This window comes from Mustela lutreola, chromosome 3 (assembly GCF_030435805.1).
Source record: "Mustela lutreola isolate mMusLut2 chromosome 3, mMusLut2.pri, whole genome shotgun sequence".
NCBI classification, from domain to species: domain Eukaryota; kingdom Metazoa; phylum Chordata; class Mammalia; order Carnivora; family Mustelidae; genus Mustela; species Mustela lutreola.
The window spans coordinates 8390246-8402268 of NC_081292.1; the positions used below are offsets into that span (position 1 = coordinate 8390246).

The 12023-nt window shown below is 54.7% G+C and overlaps 1 protein-coding gene across 4 annotated transcripts in view; it reads left to right on the forward strand.

The window, feature by feature from the left end:
- Positions 1–1978: 1978 nt before the first annotated feature.
- ST3GAL1 (ST3 beta-galactoside alpha-2,3-sialyltransferase 1) overlaps positions 1979–12023 on the forward strand; it is an 89522-nt gene continuing 79477 nt past the window's right edge. For 3 of the 4 annotated variants that reach the window (XM_059165564.1, XM_059165563.1, XM_059165567.1), the window contains exon 1: positions 1979–2299. The gene's annotated coding sequence lies outside the window, so the exon portion shown is untranslated. Of the gene's footprint in view, positions 2300–2328; positions 2965–12023 lie in introns of those variants that run through there. The other variant, XM_059165565.1, reaches the window with a different exon arrangement.

The following is a 12023-nucleotide window of genomic DNA, read 5'->3' on the forward strand; positions in this document are numbered from 1 at the left end:
CACACAGTCCTCGATGTGGGCTCCCGGAAAGGTCCAGGGGCCTTGGAGGCGCTGTCCCCATGGCCTATCACAACCCTAGAGTAAACAGGAGGGTGGGGGAGCCTTCTCTCCTACTTCCCAAGAACTATATTACAACAGAAAGGATGTGGGCCAGAAAAAAAGCCTTGCCAGGTTACCCCATCGGAGCCTGGGATGCTCATCTTTACAGAGACGGTGATGATTTATGCATGCTTCACCACAGAGTCATTTAATTAGGAATTCCCATGTCACTGTGGAGTCACCTAGGGGAACTGCCAAGAACCTGGGGCTGAAATTAAGTGCTGACTTTGGTTCTTGGCTGCAAGTGGAAAAAACAGCTGGTTGATCGGGGCCACTTACTTGCCCAATCTGGTCTCTTCTCCAGACTGCTAGGATATGATGGTACAGTCCTAACTACTAAGTAGTTAATTTCCTAGCGGTGAATTTCTCCCTCTCTCCTCCCCCTCTTTTTCAATCTGCTCCTTTCTACTTCTCTTTGCTCTGAAGAGCTCCTGTTTCCTTCCAAAGCCAAGAGCTCTCCTGGACCAACCTTTACCCATTCCCTGGGGCAGGCCACCTCCCTGCCCAGGGGTGGAGGCGCAGGCAGGAGGCCCACCATCGAAACAGCTAACTTCCACTCGGTACTTATTATATGACTGGCATAGTTTTAAGGTTCAACATGTATAGATTCAGTTGATTATTACAACCACCTTCCGGGCTAGACAATTATTAGGCCCGATTTCACAGAAGAGGAAACTGGGGCAGAGGGCTACCTTATCTAGTCTAAGATCACACATCCAACGAAGGCAAGGCAGGATCAGAGGCAGAAAGTCCCATCCAGCTGGCCCTAATCTGAAGCACACACTACAGCGTCCCTCTGAAGAACGATGGGCTAGGGAGCTATCCCCCTTCCACGGCAAAAGACTGACCTCTCCAAGGTAAGCAATGGAAGCTGGAAGAATTCAATGTCCCTGAGGCCACACTGTGCCTTTTTCCTCTTAGCACTGCTCAGAAAAACTTGTAAAAGAGGTACAATCCCTGTGAGGGGATAAAAGCTGTACAGCCACATTTTTTTAATGCCTCTTAAACCTTGTGTCCAGCATTCAATCTCTAAGCCTGGCATTCTGCCATTGAGCAAGATGTCTCCAATGCCCCCACTTCCCACTAACGGAGAAAGGGCAAACCCGAGCCCCAAACCTGAGCCAGAAAAGGGGTCCGGTCTCAGGAACCCCAGCACCAGGCCTCCCCGGGTCCGGCCCCTGCCTGGAGTCCCGCTACCTGGCGCTCGCCCTCCTCTGGACCGCGGCGGTGCAGCCTCCGCATCTAGGAGGAAAAACCCGCGGCGGGCAGGCGAGCCGGGGCGGGGGCCGCTCTGCGGCTCGGAACGGGGCCAGGGCTCGGCCCTGACCCGGGCCCCAGCCCCGCCGCGGTCCTCCCCTCCCCGAATCCCACCTCGAGTCCCGCGCCCTTAGAGGAAGTCGGCGGCTTTGCCCGGTCGCCAGCGGGGGATCGGCCTCTTCTTGCTACGGTGCGCGCCCATCTCGGGCTCTTCGGGGGCACCGCCACGTCCTCTCGGTGGGCGCCCGTCGCCTCCTCCCCGGGGCTGACCCCACAGGTCCCCCGGCGGTTCTTCCCTTGTCTCGCCAGCCTGTGGGCGGCGGCCTCGCCGCGGAGAGTGGCGGAGCTGTCCCTGCAGAGCCCTCTCTGGGCGGCGATCCTGTCCCCGCGCCGCCTCCGGCGTCTCCCCAGCCTGGCCTCCGCTAGCCGGCTGCGGTCCACGTGGCTCCGGAGCTCGCTGGAAGCCCAGAGCGAGCGGAAAGCCGAGCCGAGAGCGGGCGGAGGGGGCGCGGGGGGAGCGCGGGCCCGGGGGGCGGGCGCTGGGCGGAGGAAGGGGAGGGCCGCGCGCCGCCGAGGCGCCCGCCCCCCTCCGGCGCGCCCCGCTCCCGGCCCCGGCCGGCCAGGGAAGCGGCCCCTCCCCGGCCGCCCGCCCGCCCCTCCCGTTACACCCGGGGGAAGGTGTTCCCGAGACCGCTCCCATCCTCACCCGCTTCCCCGCTTCCCCGGCTCCAGCCTCTGCCGGCGGAGCTCCACTATGCCAGACAGTTTCGACACTTTGCAAAGACAAAGACCAGAGGGAGGAGGAAGAGGAGGACGAGGAGGGAGAGGAGGACGGAGCGCTGTGAGCTGGAAGGGGGTCGAGTGTTCGGGACACCCCCCTCTTATTCTCCTCGGAGCCCCTCATCCCCAAAGCCGCGGAAACTCCCGCGTGTCTTCAGCTGCGGTGAGTGAGCGCGCCGAGCCCAGCGCTGCCGGGGTGCGCGGGCGGCTGCGTCCGCCGGAGTTGGGGCTCGGGCAGTTTCGAGTGTGTTCTCCGAGTGGAGGGGTGATTGCCCGGAGCCGGGAACTGAAGTGGTCGGGAGGGGTCTAGGAGGCTGTGACAGTGGAAGTGGGACTGAAGACCCCCGGCGCCTGGAGGAAGACAGACGTAGGGAGACCCCTTCCCCAGCCACGGCGTCACTGGGGTCTTTGGGAGAAGGAGGAGGCCCCAGAGGAGACTGGGGCTCCGGGATCTTCAGCCGTTATTAGAAGAGCTGCTGGGACCTCAGCGGGGAGCCTGCGCCGGTCCGGGGCAGCGGTCCCCGGGGTGGCACTGCACCGGCGCCAGGCTGGAATCTCCCGGGTCGGGGCCGCCAGAGGGCGAAGCGGCCAGCGGGGCCGCGGCTGGGATGAGTCTCTTCTGGGCGGCCCGCTCCGGCGCCTCCGAGTGGGAGCGAGGGGCGCGGGGGCGCGAGGAGGCTGCGGGTGATCGGGTCCAGCGGCAGCGGGACGGTGTTGCGATCGAGCCTCCAAATCCGCTGCGAGCAGGAGCACATCCGGGAGGTGGCCATCGCCCCCGGGGACGCCGCCGGCCCACGTTGCTCCGGAGACGGTGGAGAAGTTGGCGCGGTAGCTGGACGTGGCGCGCTGGGCAGGGAGGGGTTGGGTGGGCGCAGGGCAGCGGGGCGGGGGTGGTGCTGGTGGCAACTGGAAACTCTTGAGTCCGCCCCAACCCCGTTAGGCGCCGCAGCTGCAGCGAATAATCTGACAAAAGTTAGCAACTTGTCTGCGTCTCTCGGGTGTGTGACCCGCGTGGGGCAGGGGCCGCTCTTTGCCAGAGCGCGGGGGCGGGCGGCCGCTGCTCTGGGGCAGAGCCCCCGGATGGGACCACCGCTAGATTCGGAATCGGGACCGTGGCGCAACTTTGAGCTCCTCCTTTTGCCCAGCGTGAGTGTGTTTGAGCGTGACCTTGCGGGAGGAAGTGCGGCTGAACTTGAGATGGGGGTTGAGACTGCGCCCGGTCTGCCTTCTCCTTGCCCCAGGCCCGGTGTCTGGGGAACGGCGTCTGCAGAGTCTGGGTTCTGCGCGGCGGCGGGGCCGGGAGTCCCTCCAGCCTGCCGCCCGAAGGTCCTGGCCAGCGCCGGCCGCTCGCGGGGCTTGCTGGGGGCGCTCGGCGGGTGGACACGTGCGCGCCCAGAAGTGAGCGGGTGGTGGGGGCTGGGCGGGTCACTGCGTCTCGCGGGTTCTGCGTGACCCGCAGCCGGAGACAGCCCCGTCTCTGAGGGCAGTGACCCCCTTGCCCCGGGGCCGCCTCAGGCATCCCCCTGGCTTTCACGTGCCCACCTCTGGGGACTCCTCGCCTCTTCTGACTCACCCTCCTCGCAGGCCCCGCAGATTTGGGCTGAGACGGTCCCCCAGGGAGACAGCGAGCGCCCACCCCTGCTCTGAGGCCGAGTGTGTGTGTTGGGGCGGGGAGGGGGGAGCGCGGGGAGAGCGAGATTAGCAGGGAATTAGGTTGTCCAGGAGTCGTCGCCGCCGCGCCTGACACACAGTAGGGAAAGGCTGTTGGCAAAGGCCTGTGGATGAAACGCGCAGGCAGGGGCCGGACGGTCCCTTCTCTCCGTGTCCTCCCTACTGCCTCTACGGAATCCATGTTCATCCACCTAATCCAGCCCTTCAGGTTTCTAGACGCGCCTTGCGCACCTACTACGTGCGGGGTTCAAAGCTGCGCTTTCTTAGAAGCTGAGGGCGGAGTCGCCTGGTGGTCTTGCCCCCGGGAGCTGCGTTGGGGTGCCGGGACTTTCGCAAAAGGCAAGGAGCACTGCCCCCTGCCGGCTGTTTTGGAAACTGCCGCTTGGCTCGGAGGTGGGGAGGGGGCCCCAGAGGCAGGGTGTCTGGTCTCCCTCAAGATCCTGCACCTTCCCCTCCTGCCCCAGACACCGCGGCCCGGACGTGTTCTGAAATCCCGTGGTGGACTAAAAATACCCACCAGAGTTCACCATTCCAGCCTCCGCCGCCCTTGCCCAGATCCGGGTCCCCCACCGTCTCCCTCTCTGATGTTCCCGCAGCGGACTCGAACTCTCTGAATCTCAGTTTCGGTGTCTGTAAAACCGGGTCCTTATTGTTACCTTCCAGATGTGTGGCACAGAGTGTTACATGTAATTGTGTGAATGTGTGTGCATGTAGGGATATGCACGTTTACACACTCACCCTCCACGTGCATGTCCGCGTGACCTTTGACTTCAAATCTGGGAAACGGAATCTCATCTTACAAAGAATTTGTTTTTGCTGAATAAATAAATAACAGAATGAGTAGGGCGGCCGCTACTGTCTTTGGACGACCCTCCTCTGTCTTTGGACGACCCCACGAGCCTGGAAATGTGCTGCCTCTGCCTTCTCCTAGTCCCGCATTTACCATCCAGGCTTTACCCCTGGACAGAAGCAGGCTCTTGCTCCCACTTACTGGGTTGGCAGGCCACAGGGTGCCTCTTGAATGCTGCCCTGAGAATGGAAACAGGAAGTGTTGCCAGCAGTGAGGGCCAAGGGCTCTCTGGGGGCGTGGATTCTGTTGCTCCAGGCTCTGCCTCAGCAGCCGAGGAGGCTGACTTCTGACCAGCCTTCTCGCTGACCTCAGGGCTGGGTTCCCTCTTGGAGGCACAGACTGGCCATTCCCCCAGCTGGGTTTACCAGCACCCTGCTGAAGTTGGGGACCTCCACAGAATTGGCTATCCGGAGCCTTTGGTCCCCAAGGTATGAGGGCTGGATCCATCTGTGGTTCTGGCCTTGAGGGATCCTTTTGGGTCCTGGAGCTTCAGGGGTCTGTATGGCTTTGTGCCAGGTGGGTCTCTGTGGCCCTCTGCACCAAGCAGCCCCCCAGGCTAGGATAGCTTCTGGAAGCAAACTCTCAGCAGCCCTCCCTCCCCAACCCCCAGGAAAGGGCTTCTTTGAATCACCTGGTCAGTTCACCTTGCTTGAGTCCCATACTTTGTGGTTGCTGACTCAGAGGAGTTATATTTGGACAGGGCTTTTTGTCTTAGGGGAGCTAAACCCTAACCCTCTCTCCAAGCTCCCTCCCACACCATGTAAAGCAACCAAAGTTAAAAAAAAAAAAAAAAAAAAAAGAAGAAGAAGAAGAAGAAGAGGAAAAGAAAAGAAAATAAAAGAATCTACCAGTCATCTCCTTATCCTGCTTCACAGTAAATCCTATATGCACCAAGGATGGATGCAACTGGCCACTGGAGTTGTTGCTTGGCCCAGTCACAGAAAATTCTGGAATAAGTTTCACAGGCATTTTGTTCAGTTGTGGAGCATGTGTGGAAACTTCATACCCCCCTTGCAGACCCAAGGATCTGAAAGCTCTCTCCTCTAATTTGGGCACACAAGACCAGCCTTGGGCCCCAGAGGAAGCCTGCTCTAGTCCCCTAGGGCCAGCACTCAAATGCTTTGTAACTTGGCACCCACACTGTTCCAGGCTCTGGTCTCAGTTTCACTCTCTGCAAAATGAGAGGTTTGCAGTTCTGCTGACATGGCCTTGGGGCCATTAAAGCCTTTCTTCATGAAGACAGCCTGCACCCTGCTTGCTTTTGCTCCAGCTCCATCCTCAGAACCGTCCAGATATTCCTGGTGTCCCAGAAACAGAGCCATCCATGCGGGGCCTCCTCTCTTCCCTTACAGAGAGTGCTCCAGACTCCAGAGCCCACGCCCAATCAGTGAAGTCATTCACCGGCAATTCTCAGCACTGGACATTGAGTTGGCCCAGAAGTTTCAGAGTCTGGGTTCTGAACTTGGGCAGAGCTGAGGTGACGTTTGTGGAGACTCCCAGTGATGCATGTGGCCAAGAGGAGCTTTGATGCCCTCACTAGGACCAATTTTACTCCCACTCCAGGAGCTGAAAATTTTCATAGAAATCATTTTATTCAATCTTTCATATTAATGAAAACAATACTGAGGCCCAGAGGGAAAACCATGGGACACTGGGTGACAGAGCTAACCTGGAACGCTCCCCGGTCTCCTAAGCTCCCAACTAGGTGAGCCCTCTCTGTTTCCCCTCCCCACATCCATATTCTTTTCTGCAGGTTTACATCTCAGTTTCCTCATTGGAAACCAGCATTCCTTGGGAGTCCTGGGGTTTTATGGTTTCTTGGGTCTTGTTATTGGTTTCTTTGTTTTCATTTCAGTTGAACCAATATTTATTAGGTATTAATTATGTTCTGGTCATCATGCATGCAAGATGCTGAAAATACAGGGTTGAAAGAACATGTGATCCATCCTTCCCCCCAACCCCTGACCCCTGCCTGCCCCCAGACGTCACCATGTGCTGCAGAGGCACCCAGGGGCGTGAAGAGTATGTTGCAGTGGTTTGTACAGGTGGAACACGTGCGTGTGCAGTGAGAGGCTAGGACAGAGAAGGGAACGGATTTATTTGCCTCATGAGACCCACGGGAGGACTCACTGAGAAGGTAGAGTCTGAATACCTAGGAGAACCAGACTTTCGAAAGCAAAGGTATTTTCTTCCATGCACTGAACCGGTATCTAATTAAAGTGGTGTATGCCCCACGTGCCCCAGAAAAATAAAGTAAAATAAAATAACAGACCAGGCATAGGTCTGTCTGTTCTTCATGGTTCTCAGCCAGAGTACAGGACCTTGAATTGGGATCTTCCCAGGGTCATGGGCATCACAGTGATAGCATGTACGATAGAGACTACCTGCTTTGCTATGCTTTAAGAAAAATAAAATTTGGTGCTTTATCTCTAATCCTTGTCCTTATGCTTGATCTCAGATTTAAATGGCCGTCTCGGGAGATGGGGTTAAAGGATGGCGGGCAGCGTGTGCGGGGACAGTGCCCAAGTTTTCAGGCACAGGACCGCATCTAACTGTGTGAGCTCAGCAAGCCTTGCACCTCTGGGGCTGGGGCTGAAGTGCCGGTGGGTCATTTTCTCTGGATGCTCAGTGAGGATCAAAGATCCTGCTCAGGAGCCTGCCCCTGGAGGGGCCTCCTCATAGCCCAGCTAAGAGCCTGTGCACGAGAGTTGGCATGGAAAGTGCTCAATGCTTGAGGCACGGTATCCAAACAGAGCATGTGAGAAATAGAGAAGTTGACAGAAGGTGGAATGTTCTAGAATGCTTCCACTTGACATACAAGGCTGGTGTTAATGTTAAATGGTTGTCAATAACCCCCACTGGAAAGAGCCTAATGACGGGATTAGAGTACAGCTTGTTTTTCTCATTGCTGAGGATTGATAAAGAAACTCAAAGGTTATCTCTAGGGCACAGCACAGGGAATTACTAGGAACAGAGATGTCTGGGTTCTGAGGGGAGTACACAGGTGAGGGTGCGGCATGCCCCGGGCCCCTCCTGCATGGTCTTGTTGACTGAGTAACAGGTGTGATCTGTGACCAAGTTGGAGGCACTAGGAGGGAACTATCTATCATGGTTTACACTGGGACAAGCGTTAGATAAGACATTGGCGTCAGAATACTGCTCTCTACATGAACTTCAATCTATACCTATATTTATATCTATATCTATAGTCAGGAACCATCTATCATGGTTTACACTGGAAATACTGTCAGATAAGTCGCTGGGGTCAGGATACTTCCTTCTGAGTCCAGTGGATCCAGGCAGGGCCACCACTGGCCTCGGACTCAGAACTCCTCGCTCCTGGTCCTGTCCCACTCCGCCTGCTCCTGGCCAAGGACCTTGGCTGTGTCCCTCAAGTCCCTGAACTTCTTCAGAATCTCCCGTTTCCTCAGTTGGTAGATGGCACCGTACAATTCCCACCCTGCCCCGGGGGGCTTGGGAGGGGCCCATAGGATGAGGCCATGAACCTGCCTCATTGGTAATAAATTCAGGAGCTTCTAATTTTTATTAAGTATTTAGGGTATGCCCAGAACAGGAGCAAGTATTTTAAAAAATTGACTCATTCCGGGTTCTGGGAGGAAACAAACGGAGCAGAGACTTTAAAAAAGGGAATGTCTCCAGAGCAGCCAGGAATGTAGCAGGACCTGAGCAGGTTCCCACCCTCAACCACCAAAGCCCCCATGAGGCAGATGGAGGGATGGGTGGGGGGAACCAGGAGGGTGGCAATTAGAGCTCATCAAAGCCTCTGAGGAAAGCCTCTGTCCTCAGCCTGGCAGGTAACAGCCCTAAGAATAGGCTGCCCCCTTGCTGTGTCCTGCCTGCTTTTCACTATCTTGTGCCACCAAGAGCTGCAGTCACTCACCCAGCTGCCAGAAGCCAGGGAGTTCCTTTGTTGGAGTCTCTCAGCAGCTGGACAGGTCTGCACTCACCTTGCACTCACCTGTCATCTTGTTTGATCCTTCAGCAGCCAGGGGCCTGGCTGGCCCCAGGATCCTGGAAGAACAGAGCTGGAGGTGGGAAGGAGCTCCCTTGCTCAGGGCCACACCACTGGTCAGAGCCCAAGTTTGAACCCTTGTGTTCTGTTCCCCTAGTAAGATGCAAGAATCAAGAGGAAGATGCTATTACTAAGACCTTTATGTTTTCAGGGCATGGGGGTGGCCCAGTCAGGTCAGCTTCTGCCTTTGGCTCAGGTCCTGCTCCTGGGTCCTGGATCACCAGGCTCCCTGCTCAGCGGGGAGTCTGTTTCTCCCTCTGCCTCTGCCTCTGCCCCTCCCCCGTTAGTGCTTCCTCCACCCCAAATAAATAAAAAAAATCTTTTAAAAATTAAAAAAAAAAAAAGACCTTTACATTTTAGGAAGCATCTTTGAGAAGCAGAAAACTTCAGTATTAAGGTTTTGCAGTCTGAGGCTTATCACTTACTGCTCAGTGATCATATCACCTACCTTCCCTGGATCTCAGTATCCTCTTTTGTCATGGGGATGATACTCTGTACAGTTGATGTGGAAAATGAACGAGTCACTCAATAGACATTAGCTTTTTTTCCCGAGAGGACCAAGGTTCCAACTTGGGTGTGGGGGCTGGCTGTACCCCCTCTTGTCCTTCTGGCCTATTCCGTAATCAGATAGTACTGTTTGAATATTTTGATCTTAAAAGCTTTTCCTTCCAAAGATACCTGGGGATGTTTGGACCATTTCTTCTGACTCTCTTTGTGTGTGTGTCTGTGTACATGTGTGTATGTGTGTACTTTTTTTTCCTCCTCTAAAATATGTAAAAGTTATCTAACCAGAAGCCCTTAAAAGAATATGAAATATAAGTTAAAAATCTCAGTAATCCAGAGAAGTCGAGAAGGAAAGAACATACATTCCAAATTATTGGCGAAATTAAAAAAGGGGTTTCAGATGACTTTGGGTAGGTCCCCATGTGGGTCTGCAAAGAAAATTCTTTCTTTGAATTTCACCAGCTACCTTCAAAAGCTTCAAAACTCAAATAGATATCATTGTGATAGATTATGCTACATTTAAAAAAAATCCATTTGAGTCCACATTGAACTAACAAACTAGAGTGGCTAAAAATTCCCTTCATGAATATTTACTTAGCAGAGGGCTCTTGAGAAAAACTCAACCAAAAAAAAAAAAAAAAAAAGAGAGAGAGAGAGAGAGAAGAACCACAACGAGAGCAAACCCAGCTTCCTCTCTAAATGAGAGGGTGGAATGACTCCAAAATATTGTTTCATGCTCAAAGAGCCTAAAACAACTCCACATGACAGATGAAAATCCATCTAATTGGGCATTTACCTTTTCAGAGATAAAAGGCTCAGCGGAAAGGAAGGAAAAGGAAAGAAGAAAACCTCTTTCCTTGGAAGGCTCGACTGGAGCCCAAAATAAAGCCCACGAGTGGCTTAGCCTGGTGACGAAGGGCTGTGTCCCCCCCCCCCTTGCCTTTCTTGAGTGTCACGTCCTCAGAGAGCCGCCCATGGTCTGAGAACGGAAACCCCTGAGTTGGCGTTCACAGCCACCGGCATCTGCAACCCTGACTCTGCTTGGACTCCAGCTCGTCTAAGTGCTGGGCTAGGATGAGGGTCTTCCCCATGTTGCAGTGGAAGTGACGAGCCCAAGATCACAGGGTCCCCGCATGCAGATTTTCCTTCTGTGTGCCCAAAATTACGTCTCTGTTGAGTGAGAGGGCAAAAAGCCCATGCTTCCAATTCGTCTTCTTCAGCTCCCCCCTCCCAGCCCCCACCTTCTCACCTTGAACTGTCCCTACAGTTTACCGTTCCCCTCGAGTAGGTCCGCATGAACCGGAACCAGAAGCCGACTTGGCTGAGAACCAGCTTTGGCATTAGGAAGTCAGATGGCCCCATCCCCAGGGGAGGCCTGGCGGGGAGGGGCCCAGGGAAGGTTCTGCTGGTGAAGGGGTGTGGGCCCAGGGAGGCAGATCACCCCAGAAGCCCCCGAAAGAAGCTGTCAACAAATAACTCGGACATGGACATTTGGTTAGTTGATTTCCCAACCCTGTAGTTATTTTGTATGTAAATAATCTTGTTAAGGTGAGGAAGTCAGCAAGCACGCGAAGTCAAATGCAAGGAATAAAGGCAGAAACAGAATTTAAAAGAGAAAGGGAGAGACACAACTGGCAGATCCTGGGAACCGGGAGTCTTGCTTCTAAGTCTTTTGCAGGTGAACTGGTGAACTGGCAGGGAGCTGGGAGGTTGTGTGCATTCTGTCCTTGACACGGAGTTCAAAGAATATCCTTTCCATTGGTGGATTTCCTAGAAAACCCCAAGAGTTGAACTGTAGAGGCTAGAGTGATGGCTATCTTGGGTTACCTGTGGCTGGGGTCTACTCTCAGCATCTCCACATGGGGCTGGGCCAGGAGGCGTGCTTTCCATCAGCAGACTTGACCTTTCCTCTAATAGGACTTTCCTAGTCTCCATAACAGCCCTATAAAATTGCTGCTCATACTTTGTCCCTAATCCCATTTTACAGATGCGGAAACTGAGGCTCAGAGAAGCGAAGCCACTTGCCCCAAGTCACATAGCTAGAAAGTTGGCAGAGCCCAAATTCCTAACGGCCAGATCTCCACCCGTGTAATTCCTGGGATCATCGCATATCTCTACATCAGGGAGACTGGGAAGGGTGAGGCAGCTTCCCTAAGGGGTGCGGATGGAGAACACATCACACCGGGTATCCGTCCCAGTCCACGGGTGGGGCTCCAAGCCTCTTCCCATATTCCCCACTTGTGCTGGTTGGATGGGTTTCTTTAGCTAACCCGTGGCTGTCTGACGGGAGTTTAAATCTGCGCGGAGTCCCCGTGTTGCTGGTTGGAAACCCTCACCCTCTGCGTTGTTGTCATACATGGAATTCAGAGAGCCCCACGGTGCCTGGGGATTGAGAAAGGGCTGGGAGCCAGTCGCAGAGCACAGACAGGGCTGTGAGCAGGAAGGCTCAGTCTGTTCTTCACCAGACGTGTAAACCCACCCACCTCCAGCGCCTGCTCCGAGTAAAGTGATGAGTAAAAGTTGCTCTGGCAACATTGAAAAATTCCCTTTTAATAACATCGTCACAATGGAGAGAAAGGTCTGCTTGTTGTTCCTCCTTGAAAACACTGTTTTTTGGTTTTTGTGTTTTTTTTTTAAATTTCAGTTTTTTAGTGTTCCAAGATTCATTGTTTATGCACCACACCCAGTGCTCCATGCAATACGTGCCCTCCCTAATACCCACCTCCAAGCTCACCCATCACCCCCTCCCCTCCCTCCGAAACCCTCCGTTTGTTTCCTACCACCTGGTGGAGAGTGTGATGAAGAAAGACGGTTGCTTGGGAAACACAG